The 24,498-nt window shown below is 38.0% G+C and overlaps 1 protein-coding gene across 8 annotated transcripts in view; it reads left to right on the top strand.

The window, feature by feature from the left end:
• SENP7 (SUMO specific peptidase 7) overlaps window positions 1–24,498 on the top strand; it is a 204,277-nt gene that overhangs the window by 68,060 nt on the left and 111,719 nt on the right. The window lies entirely within an intron of this gene.

The following is a 24,498-nucleotide window of genomic DNA, read 5'->3' on the forward strand; positions in this document are numbered from 1 at the left end:
TCTGCTAAATTGTCAGCCTAGCATAAAAAGATAATTGTTTGGCCTTCCTTATAGAATTTATGACATCTGACTTCTCTTCCAGAGTTAGTGATTTTTAGGCATGGTCACAGCATTAACATTATAACATCTATTTAATATACACTTAATGATATTGTTAGAGGATTAAAAGTTTTTAAAATTCAGTAGCAGTAGACATTGAATTAAAAATACAATAATGAACCAAATCACCATCTTTTTAATAAATAAAAAGAACTGTGTGGTTGACATGATCCTGACAAAGGAAAATGATACATTTTTAAATTGATAAAAGTGATGTAGCCAACAGTCATTAGTGTAATTAGTTGTATAGTTTACTCAGCCAATTTTTGAATAATAGAATGTGATTTTTGACAAACTTTTAAAATCTAGAGGGCTTTGTGTTATTTCAAAATTTTATACTGAAGACGCATATATGTGTCTTTTATATATATAACTAATTATATTAATATATAATTAGTTCAAGTTCACAATGTTAAAATGTTCATAAATTATTTCTGGGGGATGTATATGAATATTAAAAAGTAGAATTTAAAGATGTATCTCTGATGTGTGGTAGAAAGGACCTGAGTCATTTCCAAATCCTAGTTGTCTTAAGCTAGGAGGGGGCATCTTGTCTATACTTCAGTTTTTCTCTACTGAAAGTTCTGGAGCTTTTGATTCTTAACCTTTTTCTGAATGTTCTGCTTCTAAAAGGTAGGTAAAATGGGATGGTTAGGATATCTAGAATATCTGGAAACTAAGGTGAGATGGAACATGATGAGTTGTTTAGATGAAACTGGGTTATGACAGTTAAGTTAGTAGGCAGAGTTAGGAAGTGACTTCGTTCAAAACAACTGGAGTGGGAAATTATGATGTATTTGCTTCACAGCACAAGGATTTTGTAAAATTCTCTTGGGCATATTATTTTTAGAAGAGAAACAGTTTGGTTTTTCTGTTTTAATGGGATTCTTTTTTCCTCTCTTGATCTCATTTTCACTATCAATGAGCTTACAGAATTTGTACCTACAGATTTAGTTCTCTTGTAGTGTAATTTTTTTAAAATCAAATTGTGCTGTTCTTTCTACTCCACTAATTATTTGGCGTATCGGTCATGAGAGTACACGAGCAATATCAGATTGGAACTGAAAACCCTCTATTATAATTATGACAGGTAATATCTACTGAGTACTTATTATATGTTAGGCATTAGGCTAAGCCTGAACTGTCTTATTTAATTTTTATAAGTCTGTGAGATGTAAGTAGCATTGGCCTTATCTCATAGTTGAGGAAATTTAGGCCTTCTTACTATAATGGAGAGGAATGTTATTAATGCATCTCTAGGAAACCTAGTCCAGTATTAACAGACTTAAATTTTTGTTTTAATAACATTGAATTCTTCTAGGCTATCTGAAACATTTTATAAATTGCTGCTGTGCGAAGGGAAGTCAAAGCAACAAAAATACACCTGGAGAGGGGGAGAAAGTTTCCGTATGTTTGTATTACTTTGGAACTGCTGACTCTATCTCCTGTGTTTGATCTTACTTTAAAGATTATAATACTTCTTAGTGCTTTTTTAAAAATTAAGTTTTATTGTGATATAATTTACATATCATAAAATTCACCCATTTTAATTCAATAATTAAATAATTTTTAGTGTATTTACAGAATTGTGAGCCATCACTACAGTCTGGTGATGGTTTTAGAACATCCCATCGTGCTCCAAAAGCAACTGCTCTTTTGCAACCATTTTATATTCTCACCTACAACTGTAAGCAACCACTAACCTTATAAGATTTGATTTTTTGGACATTTCATATAGACAGAATCATACAATATGTTTGTTCTTTTTCATCTGGCTTTCACCGAGCATAATATTTTTGAGGTTTGTTAATATTGTAGCATATATAAGTATTTCATTTCTTTTTACACCACATTGTGTTTATTCACCAGTTGGATTTTTATGTTGTTTCCACTTCTTAGCTATTATGAGTAATGTTGTCATAAACATTCCTGTACAAGTGTTTGCAGGTGTTTGTGTAGACGCATGTTTTCTTTTTTCTTTTTCTTTTTTTTCTCTTGAGATGGAGTCTCACTTTGTTGCCCAGTGGTACAGTGGTGGAAAACACTTTGCCCAGTGGTGCAGTGGTGGAAAACAGCTCACTGCAGCCTCGACCTCCCAGGCTCAAGCGATCCTCCTGCCTCAGCCCACCAAGTAGTTGGGACTACAGGCATGCATCATCATGCTTGGCTAATTGTGTTTTTTGTAGAGATGAGGTTTTGCTATGTTGCCTAGGCTGGTCTTGAACTCTTGAGCTCAAGTGATCTGCCCACCTTGGCCTCCCAAAGTGCTGGGATTATAGGCATGAGCCACTGTGCCCGTCCTAAGACATACATGTTTTCATTTATCTTAAACAGATAACTAGGATTAGAATTGCTGTGTCATGCATTAATATTGTTTAACTTTTTGAGCAACTGCTGAACTTTTTTCAAAATGACTGTACAATTTTACATTCCCACCAGCAATGTATGAGGGATTCATGTTTTTCTGCATCCTCACCAGCAGTTATCACCTTCCATCTTTCTTTCCTCTTTCTTTTTTCTTTTCTTTTCTTTTGTTTCCTTCCATCTTTCATCCTAGTGAGTGTGAAGTGGTACCTCATTGTGGTTTTGATTGCCATTTCCTGATAACTAAATGATGTCGATTGTCTTTTCATGTGCTAATTGGTCATTTGTATGTCTTTTTGAGAATTGTCTACTCAGATCCTTTGCCCATTTTAAAATTGGATTATCTTTTTGTTGTAAGAGTTAAAAAATATTTTCTGGGTACAAGTCCCTTATCAGGTATATGATTTTCATATATTTTATCTGATACTTTTGGCAAGTTTCTCACTCTCTTGATGGTGTCCTTCAAAACATAAAAGATTTTAAGTTTTGATGAAGTCCCATTTATCTATTTTTCTTTTGTCTCTGTGCTTTTGGTGTCATATCTAAGAAACCATTGCCTAATCCAAGGTTGTGATCCTTTACTCCTGTGTTTTCTTCTAAGGGTTTTATAGTTTTAGCTCTTAGATTTAGGTCTTTGATCCATTTTAAGTTAATTTTTAGGTATGGAATGAAATAGGCACCCTAATTAATATTATTGCCTTTGGATATTCATTTGTCCCAGCACCATTTGTTGAAAAGACAATGGTGTCTCTTCATTATTTTCCATTGAATTGTCTTGGAATCTTTGTGAAGTATCAGTTGATAGTAAGTGTTAGTGTTTATTTCTGGATTCTCAGTTTGCTTCCATTGTTCCATATGTCTGTCCGTATGCTGGTACTGCCATGTGCTATTGCAGCTTTGTAGTAAGTTTTGAAATTGGGAAGTGTGGGTCTTACAACTTTATTTTTTTTCAATATTTTTTGGAGCCGTTCTGGGTTTCTTGCATTTTCAGTTGAATTTTACAATCAGCTTGTCATTTTAAATAAAAAACCAGCAAGGATTTTGACAGAGATTGTATTGAATCTGTAGACTAAATTGGGGAATATTGCCATTTTAACAATATTGTCTTCAGATTAATAAACATGGGATGTCTTTCCATTTATGTCCTTTATAATTTTTTTCAATAGTGTTTTGTAGTTTTCAGTGTGTCTTTGCCTTTTTTTTGTTAAATTTATTCCTAAATACTTTCTTATTTCTGAAGCTATTATGAATGGAATTGTTTTCTATTTTTAGATTTGTATTTATTTATGTTTTTGAGACAGGATCTTGTTCTGTTGCCTGGGGTGGGGTGCAGTGGCATGGTCATAACTCATTGTGGTCTTGACCTCCTGGGCTTAAGTGATCCTCATTCCTCAGCCTCCAAGTCTCTGGGACTACTGGTGCATGCCACCACGCTTGGCCAATGCTTTGAATTTATAGAGATGGAGTCTCATTGTGTTGCCCAGGTTGGTCTTGAACACCTGGTCTCAAGCAATCCTCCTTCCTTGGTTTCCCAGAGTATGGTATTACAGGGATGAGCCATTGGGCCTGGAATTGGTCTCTTCATTCATTTCCTCTTGGATTTCCAATTTTTAAGCACATAGTTGTTCATATTAATAGTAGTGTCTAATGATCCTTTGTATTTCTATGGTATCAATTTTTATGTCTCACTTTTTGTTTTCAATCTTGTTGGGGTCTTTCTTTTTTTCTTGGTTGGTCTAGCTCGTGGTGTATCAGTTTTATTTTTTCAAAATGCCAACTTTATGTTTGATCTTTTTTTAAGTCTTCATTTTGTTTATTTCTACTCTGATCTTTACGATTTCTTTCCTCCTACTAATTCTTGTTATGTTCATTCTTGCTTTTCTAGTCCATTGAGGTTCATTGTAACCACTTTTTATTTGAAATCTTTCTACTTTTTGATACAAGCATTTATTGCTATGCATTTCTCTCTCAACACTGCTTTTGCTTGTCCATAGATTTGGTATGTTGTGTTTCTGTTTTCATTTCTTTCAGGAAGTAAAACAAATTTTTTTTCTTTTAATTTCTTCAGACCTAATGGCTGTGGAGCACGTTGTGTAATTTCCAGGGGTTTGTACAGTTTCCAGCGTTCCACTTGTTACTTGATTTTTAGTTTTATTCCAATGTGGTCTGAGGAGATACTTTATATGATTTCAGTTTTTAAAAAGTTATTGAGATTCGTTTTGTGTCCTATCATATGATCTGTCCTGGAGAATGTTTCTTGCACTGGTGAAAAAATGTGTATTCTGCAGCTCTTGGATGAAATGTTTTGTAAATGTCTGTTAGGTCTATTAGGTCTATAGTGCAAATTAAACCTGATTTTTCTTTGTTGATTTTCTGTCTAGATGATCTGTTTAGTGTTCAAAGAGAGTGTGTTAGTCCATTCTCACATTGCTATAAAGAACTACCTGAGACTGCATAATTTATAAAGAAAGCAGGTTTAATTGGCTCATGGTTTTGCTGGCTGTCCAGGTTTCTGCTTCTGGGGAAGCCTCAGGAAACTTACAGTCATGGCAGAAGGTGAGGAGGAAGTTAGTGCATTGTACATGGCTGGAGCGGGAGAAACAGAGAATGAAGGGAGAGGCACTACACTTTTATAAATAACCAGATTTCGTTAGAACTCACTCACTGTTAGGAGAACATCAAGGGGGAAATTGTCCCCCATGATCCAATCACCTCCCATAAGGTCCCTCTTCCAACACTGGGGGTTACAATACGACATGAGATTTGGGTGGGGACACAGACCCAAACCATATAAGAGGATGTTGACTTTCCAAACTATTATTATATTGAGGTCTGTTTTCTTTTTTAACTCTAATAATACGTACTTTATATTTCTGTGTGCTTTGATGTTGGGTGTATGTATTCAGAATCTTTATGTTCTTTCTGAATTTATGCTTGTATCAGTATACGATGACCTTTTTGTTTCTTTGTAAGTTTTTTTGACTGAATGTCTGTTTTGTCTGACATAAGTATATATAGCTACTAATGCATATGTTTTGTTTTCATTTGTGTGATATATATTTTTTTAATCCCTTCACTTTCAGTTTATGTGTGTCTATATAGGTGAAGAGAATTTTTTTCTAGGAAGAATATAGTTTGGTCTTGTTTTTTTAAATCCACTTAGCCTGTTTACGTCTTTAAATTGGAGAATTTAAACCATTTACATTTAAATTACATTACAGTACATTACATTTAAATTAAACCTTTACATTTAAGGTTATTATTGGTAGTGTAAAGACATTTTGTTAGCTTTCTCATTGTTTTGTATATCATTTGTTCCTTTCTTTATTGTTTACTTTTATGACTTGGTGGTTTTCTGTAGTGATAATGATTGATTCCTCTCTCTTTCTCATTTGTGCCTGCTCTTTCAGTTAGTTTTATACTTTTGTGTGTTTTCATGATGGTAGATACTGTCTTTTTGCTTCTAGACTCAAGCATTTTTCATAGCATCAGTAAAGCGGTTATAAATTATGTTTTTGTTTGCCTGAGAAAGACTTTATTTCCTCTTCATTTCTGAAGGATAGCTTTGCTGAATATACCGTTCTTGGCTGGTAGCTGTTTATTTCAGCACTTTGAACATATCATCCCATTCTCTCCTGGCCTATAAAGTTTTTGTTGAGAAATTTAGTTAGTCTGATGGAGATTCCCTTTATATGTGACTTGATGCTCTTCTCTTGCTATTTTTAGATTTCTATCTTTGGCTTTAATTTTAGACAGTTTGAGCATAATGTCTGGGAAAAGTATAGTGTCTTGGATTGAATCTATTTGGTAATATTTGAGCTTACCTTTTTGGATTGAATCTATTTGGTAAAATTTGAACTTACTGTATCTTGATGTGTATATCTCTCATAAGAGTTGGGAAATTTTAGCTATTATTTTGTTAAATAGGTTTTCTATGTCTTTGCCAATCTCTCCTCCTCTGAAACAACTGAAATTTGAATATTTGGTCTTTTTATAATGTAGCATGTGTCTTGTTGGCTTTATTAATTCTTTTTTTTTTTGTCTGACTGGTTTATTTCAAAAGACATGTCTTCAAAAAGACATTTTTTTCTTCTGCTTAGTCTGTTGTTGAAGTTCTTAATTGTGTTTTTTATTTCATTAATTGAACTCTTCTATTCCAGGATTTTTGTTTGGTTTGTTTTAATGATACCTATCTCTTTGTTGATTTCTCATTTATATCCTGAATTTCTTTTCTGATTTTTTTTGTATTGTTTTTCTGTGTTCTCTTGTAACTTGCTGAGTTTCCTTAGATTGGGATCCCCAACCCTTGGGGCCATGGACTGGTACTGGTCCGTGGCCTGTTAGGAACCAGGCCACAGAGCCAGGGCGTGAGTGGCAGGTGAGTGAACATTACTGCCTGAGCTCCACCTCTTGTCAGATTTGTGGGAGCATTAGATTCTGACAGGAGCATGAACCCTATTTTGAATTGTGCATGCAAGGGACCTAGGTTGCATGTTCCTTGTGAGAATCTCATGCCTGATGATCTGAGATGAAACGGTCTCGTCCTGAAACAATCCATACTCCCCTGCCATCCCCTGGTCTGTGGAAAAATTGTCTTCCCTGAAACTGGTGCCTGGTGCCAAAAAGTTGGGGATTGCTGCCTTAGATAATTATTTTGAGTTTGTTTTCAGGCATTTCATACATGTGTTTTTCTGTGTTTCGTTACTGGAGAATTATTGTATTTTTTTGGAGATGTCATGCTTTCTTGCTTTGTCATGTTTCTTATATTCTTATGTTGATATCCATGCATCTGGTGTTAACAGTTGTTACTTTCAGCTTTATGGATTAACTTCATTTGGTAGAGACTTTTTCCTGTAGATGTATCTGTGATGTTTGTTAGGGTTGTATTCTGAGTGGATGCGGTGGTGTAGTCTCCCTGTTATTTCTTTGGTCATAATCAGTGATATTGATGTCTGCAGGGTCCTTGTTGTCTTAACCTGCAATTTATATATTTATTTTAAAAATTTTCAGACTCATCAGCAGGAAGTAAATCTGTGGTTTCTAATGGAGACTGTGATAAGGCTTTACTGGGGACAGGTACACCAGGCTTGCTAGTCCTTGGACCCCTGGGTGGCATGTATGAGCACCAGTCATGGTCGGGATGAGCCGTTTGTGCCAGTTCTTGGGATTCCTGGTGGTAACATGGGTTAGGGTGGTGGTTAGGGTCCAGGCAGGTCAGTTCTCGGGTCCCTGGTCCCGGCATGTTTGGTGCCGGCTGTGGCTGAGGTAGGTGGCAGGAAACAATGGGTGGGTTCTCAGGTCACTGGATGGTGTACTTGGACATTGGCAATGGTGAGTGGGGTGGGCTAGTACTTAGGCCTCTTGACAGTGTGTGTGGGCTGTGGTAGTGGCAGTGGACAGGGAAGCCCTGTCTTTAGGCACGGTATTATGCGGGCAGGTACTGGTGGCAGCAGATTGGGTGGGCCTGTTCTTTCTTCCTGGGACAGTGCCTGCGGATACTGTTTGGAGGGGACAGGGTGCACCTGTCCTTCCTTGGGTCCCTAGGTGGGGTGCATGGGTGTTGGCTGTAGCCATAGTGGTGGGTGGTGGCAGCTGTTTTTCAAGTTATTGGTGCTGTTGGGCACTGGCAGCAATGAGTGGGCCTGGCCAGTACTCATGCTTCTGGACAGCATGAGCATGGGCTTGTCTCAGGCCCTGTACTGTACGTGTAAGCACTGGTGGCAGCAAATGAAGTGTTACTGTTTAGTTCTGGGATGACATGCTTGTGCGCTGTTTGGAGTAGGCAGGTCACACTTGTCTTTAGGCACCTGGATGGTGGGTGTGGGTGCTGATGGTGGTGATGAGCTGGGCAGGCCTCCATAGATGTACTTTATCATGTTGGAGAATTTCCTTTCTCTTCTTAATTTGGTAATGGCTTTCAAAATAATGTTTGTGTGTTTGAATTTCCTGCATTCTCATACTGTAATTTATGTTCTTTATTTTACTAATCAAATTTATTGGATAAATTCATATTTATATATTAAAGTAACTTTGCATTCCTGGGATAAATCTCCTTGATCTGATTTATAATACTCTTAATATGTTACTGGATTCAGTTTTCTTGAGAATGTTTATGTTTGTGTACAAGAGGGAGATTCATACATGGTTTTTTTTTCTTGTACTGTCTGTCTTTTTCTGGTTTTGGTATCAGGCTAATACTGTCATTATAGAATGAGTTGGAAAACTTTCTCTCCTTCATTACTTTCTGGAAGAGTTTTTAGGGGAATTGATATTCATTCTTTTTTAAATGTTCAGTTGAATTCATCAGTGAAGCCATCTGATCATGCACTTATAGGACAATTCAAGTTTTCTATTTATTCATTCGTTGAAACCGACTTTATTGATGTGTAATTTACATAGAAGAACATATGCCTATTTTAAATATAATTTTGTATGCTTTTTGTCAAGTGTACTAAATGATTTTTAAGACTCTGAAGTTTTTTATTGTAATAAAATACACTTAACATAAATTTTACCATCTGAATCATTTTTAATTGTACAGTTTAATGTTGTTAAATAAATTAATAATGTGCAGCCATCACCATCATCAATCTCCACAGTACTTTCCGGCTTGTAAAACTGAAACCCATTAAAAAAATAAATTCCCATTTCTCCCTCCGCCCCATTCCCCTTATGACCACCAGTTTACTGTTTGTTTGATGATTTTAACTATTTAAAGCACCTCATATAGTATTTGTCTTTTTGTGACTGGCTAATTTCACTTAGCTTAATGTCCTCAAGGTTCATTAATGTTGTAGAATATGCCAGATTTTCTTCCTTTTGAAAGGTGAATAATTTTCCATTGTATTTATATGCCACATTTTGTTTCTATATTTATTCATCTGTGGGCACTTGGTTTACTTTAATATTTTAGTGATTGTTAACGTGGGTATACAAATATCTCAGCTCCCTGTTTTTAATTCTTTTGGGTGTATATCCAGAAGTGGAATTGCTTGATCTTATAGTAATTATATTTTTAATTTCTTGAGCAACTGCTGTATTATTTTCCTCAATGGCCGTACCTCATTTTGTGTTCTTGCTGGCTAGTTTCCAGTTTCTTCACATCCACATCAACACTTGTTACTTTGTTTTTTTTTTTTTTTTTTTAATTTATAGTAGCCATCCTAATGGTATGAAGTGGTATTTCATTGTAGTCTTAATTGCATTTCCTATTTATAAATGATACAAAGCATCTTTTTATGTATTTATTAGAGATTCATATATCTTCTTTGGAGAAATGGCTACACAAGCCCTATGCTTATTTTTAAATTGTTTTATTTGGTTTTTTATTGTTGAGCTTTAGGATATTTTTTTCTTTTTTTGAGACTGGGTCTTGCTGTGTTGCCCAGGCTGGAGTGCACCGGCATGATCACATAGCTCACTGTAGCCTCAACCTCCTGGGCTCAAGCCCTCCCACCTCAGCCTCCCAAGTAGCTAGGACTACAGGCACATGCTACCATGTGGCTATTTTATTTTTTATTCCTTTTTTAGAAATTTAAAATCATTAAAAATTTTTTTTGTGGGTACATAGTGGGTGTATGTATTTATGGGCTACATGAGATGTTTTGATATATAGGCAGGCAATGTGAAATAAGCACATCATGGAGAATGGGGTATCCATCCCCTCAAGCATTTATCCTTTGAGTTACAAACAATCCAATTACATTCTTTAAGGTATTTAAAAATATATTATTAAGTAATATTGACTATATTACTCTATTATACTATCAATAGTAGGTTTTATTCATTCTTTCTATTTTTATTATAGCCATTAACTGTCCCCACCTGCCCCTCAGCCCCCTAGTTCTCTTCCCAGCCTCTGGTAACCATCTTTCTACTCTCTAGGTCCATGAATTCAATTGTTTTGATTTTTAGATCCCACAAATAAGTGAGAACACGTGATGTTTGTCTTTCTTGTTTCACTTAACCCAATGATCTCCAATCCCATCTATGTTGTTGCACATGATTGAATCTCATTTTCTTGTATGACTGAATATACTCCATTGTATATATGTGCTACATTTTATTTATCCATTCATCTGTTAATTGGCACTGAGATCACTTCCAAATCTACTAATTTCCTTTTTTGGTGTATACCAGCAGTGGGATGGCTGGATCATAGGGTAGTTCAATTTTCAGCTTTTGAGGAACCTCCAACCTGTTTTCCATAGTGGTTATATTAATTTACATTCCCACCTAAACTGTGTAAGCGTTCCCTTTTCTCCACATCCTCGCGAGCATTTGTTATTGCCTGTTTTTTTGGCTATAAGCCATTTTAACTGGGGTGAGATGATATCTCGTTGTAGTTTTGATTTGCATTTCTCTAATGATCAATGATGTTGAACACCTTTTCATATGCCTGTTTGTCATTTGTATATCTTTTTTTGGAAAAATATCTATTCCAATCTTTTGCCTATTTTTGATCGCGTTATTAGATTTTTTCCCGTAGGGTTGTTTGGACTCCTTATATATTCTGGTTATTGATACCTTGTCAGATGGGTAGTTTGCAAATATTTTCTCACATTCTGTGGGTTGTCTCTTTACTTTGTTGGTTGTACCCTTTCATGTACAGAAGCTTTTTAAGTTGATGTGATCCTATTTATCAAGTTTTACTTTTGTTGTCTGTGCTTGTTGGGTATTGCTGAAGAAATATTAGCCCAGACCAATGTCCTGGAGATTTTCCCCAGTGTTTTCTTGTAGTAGTTTCATAGTTTGAGGTTTCAGATTTCAGTCTTCAATCCATTTTGATTTGTTTTTTGTATATGTTGAGAGATAGGAGTCTAGTTTATTCTTTTGCCTATCAATATTCAGTTTTCCCAGGATCACTTGATGAAGAGGTGTCTTTCCTTCAGTGTATGTTCTTGGCACCTGTGTCAAAAATGAGTTCACTGTAGGTGTATGGGTTTGTTTCTGGGTTCTCTGTTTTTGTTCCATTGGTCTGTGTGTTTGTTTTTATGGCATTTCCGTGCTGTTTTGGTTAGTATAGCTCCGTAGTATAATATGAAGTCAGGTAATGTGATTCCTCCAGTTGTGTTCTTTGTACTTAGGATAACTTTGCCTATTCTGGATCTTTTGTGATTCCATGTAAATTTTAGGATTATTTTTTCTATTTCTGTGAAGAATGTCACTGGTGTTTTGATGGGGATTGCATTTAATCTGTAGATTGCTTTGGGTGGCATGGAGATTTTCACAATATTGATTCTTTGAATCCATGAACATGGAGTAATTTTCCAGTTTTTGGTGTTCTTGTCATATTTCTTAATAATTGTTTTATAGTTATTATAGAGATATTTCCCTTCTTTGGTTAATTCCTAGGTAATTTTATGTGTGGCTATTATTGTAAGTGAGATTACTTTTTAAATTTTTTTCATGTTTTTCACTGGTGGCATATAGAAATGCTACTGATTTTTTTGTATGTTGATTTTGTATCCTGCAACTTTACTGAATTTGTTTATTACTTCTAATAGTTTTTTCATGGCGTCTGTAGGTTTTTCCAAACATTGGATCATATCATCAGCAAATGAGTAATTTGACTTCTTCCTTTCCAATTTGGATGTCCTTTATGTCTTTCTGTTACCTAATTGCTCTAGCTAGAACTTCCAATACTATGTTAAATAACAGTGATGACAGTAGACATCCTTGTTGTGTTCCAGATCTTAGGGAGAAGGCTTTCAGTTTTTTCTCTATTTAGTATACTAGCTGTGGGTCTGTCATATATGGCTTTTATTATGTGAGGCATGTTCCTTTTATTCCCAGTTTTTTTTTTATTATGAAGGACTATTGAATTTTATCAAATGCTTTTTCAGCATCAACAGAAATGACCATATGATTTTTATCCTTCATTCTGTTGATATGGTGAATTATGTTGATTGGTTTTTGTATGTTGAACCATCTTTGCATCATAGGGATAAATCCCACATTGTTATGATGAATTATCTTTCTAATGTATTGTTGAATTTGGATTGCTACTATTTTGTTGAGTATTTTTGCATCAATATTCATCAGAGATACTGGCCTGTAGTTTTCTTTTTTTTGATGTTTCTTTGTTTGGTTTTGGTGTCAGGGTAATACTGGACATGTAGAATGAGTTTGGAAGTATTCCCTCCTCCTCTCTTTTTTGGAATAGTTTGAGTAGGATTGGCATTTGTTCTTATTTAAATGTTTGGTAGAGTTTAGCAGTGAACCCATTGGCTTTCCTTTACTGAGAGACTTCTTTTAATTACAGCTTTGATCTCATTGCTTGTTATTGGTCTGTTCAGATTTTGGATTTCTTCTTGGTTTAGTTTTGTTAGATTGTATGTATCCAGGGATTTGTCCATTTCTTCTAGATTTTCCAATTTATTGGCATATAGTTGCTCATTGTAACCACTAATGATCCTCTGAATTTCTATAGTATCAGTTGTAATGCCTCCTTTTTAATTTCTGATTTTATTTATTCGTATTTTCTTTTTTTTTTTCCTTAGGTTGGCTAAAGATTAGTCAATTTTGTTTTAACTTTTGAAAAAAAAAACTTTTTGTTTCATTAATCTTTTGTATTTTTAAAATTTCAATTTCATTTGTTTTTTCTGTCTTTATTTTTTCTCTTCTAATTTTGGGTTTGGTTTGCTCTTGCTATTTTAGTTTTATAAGATGTATCATTAGATTGTTTATTTAATAAAGTTTTCTCTCTTTTTTGATGTATGCACTTAAAGCTATAAACTTTCCTCTGAATATTACTTGTGCTGTATCCTATATGTTTTGCTATATTGTGTTTCCAATATCATTTGTTTCAAGAAATTTTTCAGTTTTCTTTCTTAATGTCTTCATTGGCCCATTGGCCATTCAGGAACATAGTTTTATTTCCATATATTTGTATAGTATCTATAATTCCTCTTGTTATTAATTTCTAATTTTCCATTGTGATCAGAGAAGATGCTTGATATTATTTCAGTTTTTTGGAAAGTTTTAAGACCCGTTTATTGACCTAGCAGATGGTCTATCCTTAAGAATGATCTATGTACTGAGGAAAAAGAATGTGTATTCTGCAGCTCTTGGATGAAATGGTCTGTAAATATGTATTAGATCCATTTGGTCTATAGTGCAGATTAAGTCTGATGCTTCTTTGTTGATTTTCTGTCTGGAAGATCTGTCCAGTGCTGAAAGTGGGGTGCTGAAGTCTCCAGCTATTATTTTATTGGGGTCTATCTCTCACTTTAGCTCTAATATTATTTCCTTGGTATATCGGGGTGTTCCAGGGTTGGGTGCCTATATATTTTAAATTGTTATATTCTCTTGCTGCATTGACCTCTTTATCATTATATAGTGACCCATTTGTCTCTTCTTATCATTTTTGTCTTGAGATCTGTTTTGTCTCATAGAAGTGTAGTGACTCCTGTTCTTTTTTGGTTTTCATTGGCATGGAGTACATTTTTCTATCCCTTTATTTTTAGTTTATGTGTGTCTTTACAGGTGAAGTGTGTTTCTTGTAGGCAGCAGATGAATGGGTTTTCATCCGTTCAGCCAGTCTATATGTTTTTAAGTTGGAGAGTTTAGTGCATTTATATTCAATGTTAGTATTGATAAGTAAGAACTTATTTCCTGCCATTTTGTTGTTTTCTGATTGTTTTGTGGTCTTCTCTTTCTTTTTTTTTTTTTTTCCTTTTCTTTCCTTCCTGTCTTCCTCTAGTGAAACTGATTTTCTCTGGTAATATGATTTGGTTTATTGCTTTTTATTTTTTGCATATCTATTGTATGTTTTTTGGTTTGAGGTTGCCATAAGGCTTGCAAATACTATCTTATTACCCTTTATGTTAACCTGATGATAACACTTTTTGCATAAACAACAAGCAAAATGAAACTTAATAAAAACTCTATGCCTTAATTTTGTCCCCCTGCTTTTTAACTTTTTTTTGTTTCTATTTATATCTGTATTGTATTGACTGTCTTGAAAAGTTATTATAGTTATTATTTTTGGTTGGTTTATCATATAGTCTTTCTATGTAGGATAAGAGTAGTTTACACACCACAGTTACAGTGTTATGACATTCTTTGTTTTTCTGTGTACTTATTATTACCACTGAGTTTTGTTCCTTCCAGTGATTATTTTCCTTGGTGATGCTGATGCTAGTATATGTTCTTCATTGTCTGGGCATTGAAGAGTTGGGTTTTTATTGTAGGCTTCTCTATCTATGCTTATTTGTAGCCATCCTTTTTGGGAAGGCTTTTCAGATATTGGAAAAGAGCTGGGTGTTATGCTCTAAGCTTTAGGGTGCACCCCAACCCAGTAATGCTGTGATTCTTACAGACTCATAGAGGTACTGTCTTGATAGTCTTATACAAGAACTGGGAGAATTCTCTGGATTACCAGGCAGAGACCCTTGTTCTTTTCCCTTACTTTCTCCCAAACATACGGTCTCTATTCTAAGTCACCTAAAGCTGGGGGTGGAGTGACCTAAGCACCCCTGTGGCCACCAGCATTGTGACTGTACTGGGTCAGACCTGAAGCCAGCACAGCCTGGGTCTCGCCCAAGGCCTGCTGTCGCTACTCCCTGGCTACTGCCTGTGTTTGCTTAAGGGTCCAGGGCTCTATGATCAGCAAGTGACAAAGCCAGCCAGGTCCAAGTCCTTTCCTTCAGGATGGCAAGATATCCCAAGCCCTTGGTGAGTCCGGAAGTGCTGTCTGGGAGTCAGGGACTAGAGTCAAAAACCTTAGAAGTCCACTGGTGTTCTATTGTATTGCAGCTGAGCTGGCACTCAAATGACAAGAAGCAATCCTCCCCACTCTTCCCTCTGTTTCCCAAAAGCAGAAGAGCCTCACTCCATAGCCATTGCTACCCCAGGCCACAAGGAGTACTGCCAGACTACCTATGATGTTCCCTTAAGGCCCAAGGTCTCTTTAGTTGGCTTGTTGTGAATGCTGCCTGGCCTGGGACTTAACCTTTAGGGCAGTGAGCTCCCCTCTGCTTCAGATCAGGCCAAAAGTGCCATCATAGGGTCACGTTCTAGAATTAGCAACCCCAAGAGCTTCCTTGGTGCTCTGCCCTGCTGTGGCCATGCTGGTACCTAAGGTGCAAGATAAAATCCCCTTTTAATTTCAAAGAATAAGATAACTCCTTTTCTTTTAAAAACTGCTTTCCTTAGTATTTGACCAGTTGTCAAGTAACAAATGCATGTACTGGAAAGGCAGAGTCCAAGGCAGACTTCAGGGATGATGATTTTTTTTTTGGGGGGGACAGAGTCTTGCTCTGTCCACCAGGCTGGAGTACAGTGGCGCAATCTCGGCTCACTGCAACCTCTGCCTCCTAGGTTCAAGTGATTCTCCTCCCTCAGCCTCCTGAGTAGCTAGTACTACAGACCCACGACACCACACCCAGCTAATTTTTGTATTTTTAGTAGAGACAGGGTTTCACCATGTTGGCCAGGATGGTCTGGATCTCTTGACCTCAAGTGATGGAGGAAGATCTACCAGACAAATGGAAAACAAAAACAAACAAACAAAAAAAGCAGGGATTGCAATCCTAGTCTCTGATAAAACAGACTTTAAACCAACCAAGATCCAAAAAACCAAAGAAGGGCATTACATAATGGTAAAGGGATCAATGCAACGAGAAGAGCTAACTATCCTAAATATATATGCACCCACTACAGGAGCACACAGATTCATAAAGCAAGTTCTTAGAGACCTACAAAGAGACATAGACTCCCAAACAATAATAGTGGGAGAGTTTAACACCCCACTGTCAGTATAGACAGATCAATGAGACAAACAATTAAGAATATCCAGGACTTGAACTCAACTCTGGACCAAGCAGACTTAATAGACATCTACAGAACTCTCCACCCCAAATCAACAGAATATACATTCTTTTCAGCACCACATCACATCTATTCCAAAATTGACCACATAATTGGAAGTAAAGCACTCCTCAGCAAATGTAAAAGAACAGAAATCACAACAAACTCTCAGACCACAGTGCAATCAAATTAGAACTCAGGATTAAGAAACTCACTCAAACTGCACAACTACATGGAAACTGAACAACCTGCTCCTGAATGACTACTGGGTAAATAACGGAATGAAGGCAGAAATAAAGATGTTCTTTGAAACCAATGGGAACAAAGACACAACATACCAGAATCTCTGGGACACATTTAAAGCAGTGTGTAGAGGGAAATTTATAGCACTAAATGCCTATAAGAGAAAGGAGGAAAGATCTAAAATTGACACCATAGCATCACAATTAAAAGAACTAGAGAAGCAAGAGCAAACAAATTCAAAAGTTAGCAGAAGGCAAGAAATAGATCAGAGCAGAACTGAAAGAGATAGAGATAGAAAAAACTCTTCAAAAAAAATCAGTGAATCCAGGAGCTGGTTTTTTGAAAAGATCAACAAAATAGACAGATTGCTAGCCAGACTAATAAAGAGGAAAATAGAGAAGAATCAAATAGATGCAATAAAAAATGAGAAAGGGTATATTACCACTGATCCCACAGAAATACAAACTACCATCAGAGAATACTATAAACAACTCTATGCAAGTAAACTAAAAAATCTAGAATAAATGAATAAATTCCTGGACAAATATACCCTCCCAAGACTAAACCAGGAAGAAATTGAATCTCTGAATAGACCAATAACAGTCCCTGAAATTGAGGTGATAACTAATAGCCTGACAACCAAAAAAGTCTAGGACCAGATGGATTCACAGCTGAATTCTATCAGAGATAATACAAAGAGGAGCTGGCACCATTCCTTCTGAAACTATTCCAATCAACAGAAAAAGAGGGAAATCTCTTTAACTCATTTTATGAGTCCAGTATCATCCTGATACCAAAACCTGGCAGAAGCACAACAGAAAAAGAAAATTTTAGGCCAATATCTCTGATGAAATCAACGTGAAAATCCTCAATAAAACATGGGCAAACCGAATCCAGCAGCACATCAAAAAGCTTATCTACCATAATCAAGTCTGCTTCATCCCTGGGATGCAAGGCTGGTTCAACATATACAAATCAATAAATGTAATCCATCACATAAACAGAACCAACGACAAAAACCGCATGATCATCTCAATAGATGCAGAAAAGGCCTTCGACAAATTCAACAGCCCTTCATGCTAAAAACTCTCAATAAACTAGGCATTGATGGAACGTGTCTCAAAATAATAAGAGCTATTTATGACAAAGCCACAGCCAATATCATACTGAATCGGCAAAAGCTGGAAGCATTCCCTTTGAAAACCAGCACGAGACAACGATGCCCTCTCTCACCACTCCTATTCAGCATAGTATTGGAGGTTCTGGCCAGGGCAGTCAGGCAAGAGAAAGAAATAAAGGATAGTCAGATAGGAAAAGAGGAAGTCAAATTGTCTTTGCGTGCAGATGACATGATTGTATGTTTAGGAAACCCCATCGTCTCAGCCCCAAATCTCCTTAATCTGATAAGCAACTTCAGCAAAGTCTCAGGATACAAAATCAGTGTGCAAAAATCACAAGCATTCCTCTACACCAATAACAGACAAACAGAGAGCCAAAGCATGAGTGAACTCCAGTTCATAATTGCTACAAAGAGAATAAAATACCTAGGAATCCAACTTACGCAGGATGTGAAGGATCTCTTCAAGGAGAACTACAAACCACTGCTCCAGGAAATAAAAGAGGACACAAACAAATGGAAAAACATTCCATGCTCATGGGTAGGAAGAATCAATATTGTGAAAATGGCCATACTGCCCAAAGTTATAGATTCAGTGCTATCTCCATCAAGCTACCACTGACTTTCTTCACAGAATTGGAAAAAAATTACTTTAAAATTCATATGGAACCGAAAAAGAGCCCACATTGCCAAGACTACCCTAAGCAAAAAGAACAAAGCTGGAGGCATCATGCTACCTGACTTCAAACTATACTGCAAGGCTACAGTAACCAAAGCATCATGGTACTGGTACCAAAACAGAGATATAGACCAATGGAACGGAACAGAGTCCTCAGAAATAACACCATACATCTACAACCATCTGATCTTCGACAAACCTGGCAAAAGCAACGGGGAAAGGATTCCCTATTTAATAAATGGTGTTGGGTAAACTGGCTAGCCATATGCCGAGAGCTGAAACTGGACTCCTTCCTTACACCTTATACAAAAATTATCTCAAGATGGATTAAAGACTTAAATGTAAGACCTAATATCATAAAAACCCTAGAAGAAAACCTAGGCAGTACCATTCAGTACATAGGCATGGGCAAAGATTTCATGACTAAAACACCAAAAGCAACGGCAACAAAAGCCAAAATAGACAAATGGGATCTAATTAAACTAAAGAGTTTTTGCACGGCAAAAGAAACTATCAGAAGAGTGAACAGGCAACCTATGGAATGGGAGAAAATTTTTGCAATCTATCCATCTGACAAAGGGCTAATACCCAGAATCTACCAAGAACTTAAACAAATTTACAAGAAAAAAAAAGAACACCATCAAAAGGTGGGCAAAGGGTATGAAAAGACACTTCTCAAGAGAAGACATTTATGCAGCCAACAAACTTCTGAAAAAAAATGCTCATCATCACTGGTCATTTGAGAAATGCAAATTAAAACCACAATGAGATACCATCTCACGCCAGTTAGAATGGCGATCATTAAAAAGTCAGGAAACAACAGATGCTGGAGAGGATGTGGAGAAATAGGAACACTTTTACACTGTTGGTGGGAGTGTAAATTAGTTCAACCATTGTGGAAATAGTGTGGTGATTCCTTAAGGATGTAGAACTAGAAATGCCATTTGACCTAGCAGTCCCATTACTAGGTATATACTCAAAGGGTTATAAATCATTCTACTATAAAGACACATGCACATGTATGTTTATTGCAGCACTATTCACAATAGCAAAGACTTGGAACCAACCCAAATGCACATCAGTGATAGACTGGATAAAGAAAATGTGGCACATATACACCATGCAATACTATGCAGCCATAAAAAAGGATGATTTCATGTCCTTTGCCAGAGCATGGATGAAACTGGAAACCATCATTCTCACAAAAGTAACACAGGAAGAGAAAACCAAACACTGCATGTTCTTACTCATTAGTGGGGGTCGAACAATGAGAACACATGGACACAGGGCAGGGAACATCACACACCAGGACTTGTTGTGGGGTGGGGACCGGGGGAGGGATAGCATTAGGAGAAATACCTAATGTAAATGACGAGTGCATGAGTGCAGCAAACCACCATGGCACATGTATACCTATGTAACAAACCTGCATGTTGTGCACATGTACCCCAGACCTTAAAGTACAATAATAAAAATAAAAAAATTTATTTGATATTATTTTCTTCAAAAGAAAAGAAAAAGAAAAAGGAAATTCTGTGCTGATGCATTGTACCTGAATGAAATTAGAGGTGCATTTTGCCAGGTCCCACAGAAATTCAATGTTGCATGTATTGAAGTAATTATGTGGTTTTTGTCTTTAGTTCTGTATATGTGATGAATCAATTTTTTTTTTTTTTTTTTTTTTTTTTTTTTTTTTTTTTGAGACAGAGTCTTGCTCTGTCACCCAGCCTGGAGTTCAGTGGTGCTATCTGGGATTGCTGCAACCGCCACCTCCCGGGTTTAAGCAATTCTCGTGCTTTAGCTTCTCGAGTAGTTGAGACTACAGGTGTGCACCACCACTCCCGGTTAATTTCTTGTATTTTTAGTAGAGATGGGGTTTTGCCATGTTGCCCAGGCTAGTCTCAAACCCCTGAGCTCAGGCAGTCCTCTTGCCTTGGTCTCCCAAAGTGCTAAGACTACAGGTGTGAGCAACTGCACCTGGCCTCAAATTTCTGATTTGCATGTGTTGAACCACCCTTTCATTCCCAGGTATAAAGCCTGCTTTTTGATATGCTTTTTGATATGCTGCTGGATTTGATTTGCCTGTATTTTGTTGAAGACTTTTGCGTTGATATTCATAAAGGATATTGGCCTTAAATTTTTCATTTTGTCTCTGCCAAGTTTTTGTATCAGAATGATACTGGCCTCATAGAATGAGTTGGGGATGTTAGCTAGTTATTATGCAGACGTGTTTCTGTAGTTCTTTTATAGTGTCACTGGTCTGTGTACTGCAGTGTGTTTTCCTAGTGGCTGGTAACATTGTTTCCTTTCCATATTTAGTGCTTCTTTCAGGAGCTCTTCCAAGGCAGGTTGCATGGTAACCATTTTCCTCGGCTTTTGCTTGTCTGAAAAGAATCTTCTCAGGCCGGATGCCGTCGCTTACGTCTGTAATCCCAGCACTTTGGGAGGCTGAGGTGGGAGGATCACTTGAGGTCTGGCGTTTAAGATCAGCCTGGCCAACATGGTGAAACCCTGTCCCTACTGAAAATAAAAAAATTAGCTGGGCATGGTGGCAGGTGCCTGTAATCCCAGCTACTCAGGAGGCTGAGGCAGGAGAATCACTTGAGCCCGGGAGGCAGAGGTTGCAGTGAGCCAAGATGGCGCCACTGCACTCCAGCCTGGGCGACAGAGCGAGACTATCTCAAAAAAAAAAAAAAAAAAAAATATATATATATATATATGTATCTTATTTCTCCTTCACTTATGAAGCTTAGTTTGGCTGCATATCAAATTTTGGGTTGGAATTTATTTTCTTTAAGAACATTGAATACTGTTCCCTAACCTGTTCTGGCTTTTATGGTTTCTGCTGAGATGTCTGCTGTTAGTCTGATGGGCTTCCCTTTGTAGGTGACCTGACCTTTTTAGCTGCCTGTAACATTTTTTCTTTCATTTTGACCTTGTAGAATCCTATGATTATGTGTCTTTGGGATGATCTTCTTGTGAAATATCTTACTCGGGTTCTCTGCTAGGCCTCTCTAGCTAGGTTGGGGAAGTTCTCATGGGTGACAGAACCCATTAATGATAGGTTGGGGAATGTTGGCCTCTCTGATTAGGTTGGGGAGGTTCTCATGGACGATATTCAGAAATATGTTTTCCATGTTGGTTACCATCTCTCCATCTCTTTCAGGTACACTAGTGAGTTGTAGATTTAGTCTCTTTACATAATCCCTTATTTCTCGGAGGTTTTGTTTCTTTCTATTCTTTTTTCTCTATTTTTGTCCGACTGTCTTATTTCTGTCTTATTTCAGAAAGTCAGTCTTCAGGCACTGAGATTCTTTGCTCCACTTGGTCTATTCTGCTGTTAATACTTGTGATTGCATTATGAAATTCTTGTATATTTTTCAGCTGTATCAGGTTGATTGGTTTCTTTGTGTACTGACGATTTTGTCTGTCAGCTCCTGCATTGTTTTTTTGTGATTCTTAGCTTCCTTGGATTGGTTTTCAACATACTCTTGCATCTCAATGATCTTCATTCCTACGCATATTCTGAATTCTATTCTGTCATTTCAGCTATCTCAGCCTAGTTCAGAACCCTTGCTGGAGAGATGGTTCGGTTCTTTGGAAGAAAGAAGGCACTCGGGCTTTTTGAGTTGTCAGTGTTCTTTTGCTGGTTCTTTCTCATCTTTGTGGGCTCATGTTCCTTCAGTCTTTGAATTTGCTAACCTTTGGGTAGAGTGTTTTTCTTTTATCTTATTTGATGACCTTGAGGGTTTGATTGTGGTATAAGGTGGAGTCAGCCAACTGGCTTTGTTTCTGGAAGATTTTAGGGTACCACCACTCAGCTCCCAACTCCTCCTGGACTGTGTGCTTCAACTCTGTGGGACTTGTATCAGACCCCAACTTTGTTCTTTGGTACCTCAAGGTTAGGAATCCACTGTTCTAGGGGGCTGAGGTGCTCCTGGACTGCTGGTCACTACTCTCCAATGGGTGGTGTCAGCCAAAGCATTTTGTAGTGCAGTGGCAGCTGGATGTATCCTCATTTGCATGTGCCAGCAGCAGTGGCAGTGTATTAGTGTGTTCTTAGGCTGCTGATAAAGGCATACCCTTGACTCAGTAATTTATAAAGAAAAAGAGGTTTAATGGACTCACAGTTCCATGTGGCTTTGCAGGGACTCACAATTATGGCAGAAGGTGAAAGGAACGTCTTACATGGTGGTAGACAAGAGGGAACGAAAACCAAGTGAAAGGGGTTTCCCTTTATAAAACCATTAGATCTTGTGAGATGTATTCACTTCCATGAGAACAGTATGAGGAAACTGCCCTTATGATTCAATGAACTCCCACTAGGTCCCTCCCACAACATGTGGGAAGATGAGATTTGGGTGGGGACACAGCCAAACCATATCACACAGTGTGGCCTTGTGCATGTCCGTTGGCTATGGCAGGGTGCTAGTGGGTGCCAGGGTGCCTGCCTCCATGTGAGTGTTCACCACAGTGGCAGAAGCAATGTGGCTGGCGGGGTAGCAGGAATCCCTGCTGGTGACTGGGTGGGTGGTTGTGCTGTTGGTGGTGTTGGCACTGGTGTGGTGGTGCTGGTGGGTACAGGTCTTTGTGCTTTCTCTGTGTGCTGTAGGCAGGGATGGTTGCTCAGGGTGGGGGAAGGTGTGCTGTTCTTTGTGCCTGGCTTCACTTCCTGGCAGTGTTGGTGCAAGGGTGAGGTACTTCCAGGGGCAAGGTTGGCTGGCTCTGTGCTCGCCATGGCTTGCACTGCAATGGTGGTCAGTGGGGAGAGGGGGATGGACTGCACTCCCACAGTGGCAGGGCAGGGTGCATGCATAGTCACATGCTGCTGGGGCAAGGAAAGCAAAACCTTGCTGCACATCTACATCAGCAAAGCAATGTGCGGGGTGGAGGAGGGGGGGGTTGCCATGGGCCCAGGGGAAGCTGCAGTGTGTGGAGGGAGTGGCAGGCTTGTGCATGGTTTTGGGGGCCACCCCACTGGAGCTCTCTCCCTGTTAGGCAGGTCCTCCAGTGCAGGAGCTATGATACAGGACCCCAGGGCATCCAGTGCTGCCCTGCAAGCAGACTCCACCAGACTGCAGCCCTGGGAGTGGCCACAGACCAAGGATGGTCAGGTCAGACTGGCCTTGTTTGATAGGCAAGACAACCCTGCAGAGTTCAGGTCCAGCAGTTCCCCTAGGGCTCAAGTCTCTTATGGGAGCAAGTCGAGCCTAGGGTGATGGCCTTCACTGGCCATGCTCTGCTACAGACTCTCCTGCACCAAACCTTCTAGGCTCCACATCAGCTGGTGTGCTGCTCCTACCACTTCTCTAAGCAGCTCTCCCTGTCAACTCAAGTGTCCGTGGTGGTTGAGGGGTCTCCTCCTGCTGGGATTCTGGAGACCCTTCAGGAGAGTGGATTGCTCCTTGCCAGTTCAACTCACCCGTTGCCCCCCAGAGTCACTGGGGGCTATGAATGAGTCCTGGTACATGGTAGCCCTGTGCAAGGTTCCCACCTTCAGCCTGGCTTCTGTGTCTTCCCTCCATCCAGTCTCTGTGCCTTCCCTCTGAAGATCTATTAGGAGTGCACTCATCGTCTTGGTCCCTTGGTGGTAGCTATTCCACCTGTCTAGTCAGCCATTGTGTTGGGAGCCTGTTTTCATTTCTTTTGGGTCAATACCTAGGAGTTGGATTGCTGGGTCATATGGTAGGTGCATTCCTAACTTCGTAAGAAACTGTCAGACTGCTGTAAGTGATTGTGCCGTATTACATTCCCACCACTAGCCATGTAGGAGGGTTTCGTTTTCTCCACACCCCTGCCAACACTTATATGGTCAGCCTCTTTATGATCATCCTTTCTAATGGAGGTGTAGTAGTATCTGTTTGTGGTTTTAATTGCATTTCCTTGATGACTGATGATGTTGAACATTTTTTCATGTGCTTTATTGGACTTTAAAGAATCTTCTCTAGAATATCTGTTGAATTTCTTTTGCTCCTTCCTCCTCTTTAAAACTTTTTTTTTTAAAGACTAGGAAGATAAGATTCATAATATTGAACGTCTTTTTGTATGCATGTTGGCCATTTGTGCGTTTTTTTGGTGAAGTGTCCAAATGTTTTCTCCATTGTTTTTGAAGGACAAGAAATACTCTAAATAAAATTATGACAAATTAATGAAAACAATGCCTTCATCCCAATTGTTAGTTTAT

The sequence above is a fragment of the Macaca mulatta genome, chromosome 2, assembly GCF_049350105.2.
Source record: "Macaca mulatta isolate MMU2019108-1 chromosome 2, T2T-MMU8v2.0, whole genome shotgun sequence".
Classification (NCBI taxonomy): Eukaryota; Metazoa; Chordata; class Mammalia; order Primates; family Cercopithecidae; genus Macaca; species Macaca mulatta.